Source organism: Canis lupus, chromosome 6, assembly GCF_003254725.2.
Source record: "Canis lupus dingo isolate Sandy chromosome 6, ASM325472v2, whole genome shotgun sequence".
In the NCBI taxonomy this organism is placed as follows: Eukaryota; Metazoa; Chordata; class Mammalia; order Carnivora; family Canidae; genus Canis; species Canis lupus.
This window is the reverse complement of record NC_064248.1, coordinates 75,939,977-75,941,281: the sequence shown is the minus strand read 5'-3', so window position 1 is coordinate 75,941,281 and position 1,305 is coordinate 75,939,977. Positions and strand designations below refer to the sequence as shown.

At 43.1% G+C, this 1,305-nt stretch overlaps 1 pseudogene; it reads left to right on the top strand.

Annotated features, from left to right (window-relative positions):
* The first annotated feature begins 249 nt into the window (after window positions 1–249).
* Window positions 250–753, top strand: LOC112679137 (U3 small nucleolar ribonucleoprotein protein IMP4-like; annotated as a pseudogene).
* The last annotated feature ends 552 nt before the right edge of the window (window positions 754–1,305 follow it).

Sequence of the window (1,305 nt, the reverse complement as noted above, 5' to 3'; positions counted from 1 at the left end):
TTCTATATGGTATTATTTCCCTTCAACTGGAAGGACTTTTTTTAACTCTTAGTTATCTTATATTTTTAAATATCTTCATTTTGCCTTTTATGTTGAAGAACATTTTCATTGCATGTAGAATTCTACGCTGAATCTTACTTCTCTTTTAACACTTTGTTAATGTGTTACCCTTCATCTTCTTGATGCCATAGTTTTTAATGATGAGCAGGGATCAAGCATCCCAAGGCCAGGTCCAGTTTCCACTTCAAGATGTTTGCAAGGGAGCTGAAGTTGGTTTCTGGGTGCCCAGTGCATGAACTGTGGCTGGCATGAGGTGTGGGTGCTGGTGCAAGCCTGCAAAACCAACAAGGTCGCCAACATACTGGTTGTTCATGAGCATAGAGGCACCCCTGTGGGGTTCATCGTCAGCTACTTGCCCCTCCGCCTCACTGTTTATTACACACTGTGAATGGGATTATATGACATGATGTCCCCAACCTGGACACTGTGTCAGAGGCCAAGCCTCACCTCATCGTATACGGCTTCTCTCTCCACCTGAGCAAAGGAGAGTCTGACATATTCTAGTACCTGTTCCCTGTGCCCAAAGATGACAAACACCTGGCCATCACCATTTCAAACCAAGATAACTACGTCTCCTTTCAAGTATGTGATCCACCTGGGCACAGTGGAGCAAGAGACTACGGCAAGCATGGAATGGTCTGGCACCCCTATACTACCAGCGCACACAAGAGAGTCTTTCTGAGCACGAAGTGAGCCCACTTACCAGTCAGTACATGGACTTGGACCCAAGAGATGAGGAATAGTCGGAAAAAATTCTGTGTGCTGAGAGCGTACACGCACACACACATCAGTGGTATTTCTTTTTCATCATTGAGAATAGCGCTATACTTGCTGTAAAATCCTTGAAGCCTAACTCCAACATCTAAGTATTCTTGCAGATGGTTTCTATTTGGTCTTTTCTCTGGCAATTGGGTCATATTTTCCTGTTTTTCATTTTGTTTTGTGTTTTTGTATCATGGGCATTGTGAATGTTGTGTATGTAACTCTGGCTTCTCTTAAAAGGTTTGGATTTGTTTGTATTGCCTGTTCTTTCTCTTGACCCTATTTCTTCATATGTAAAAAATATATTATTTTTAATGTCAGATGTTGTATCTGAAAATGTACGGGCTTGGCTAATGTTATCTCCCTTTAGAGATGATTTACCCTATTCTCTGATAAGCAACAGCTCATGGACTGGACTGACTTAAAGCTGGTTTTCAGGGGCACCTCGGGTGGCTCAGCGGTTTAGCGCCACCTGCAGCCCAG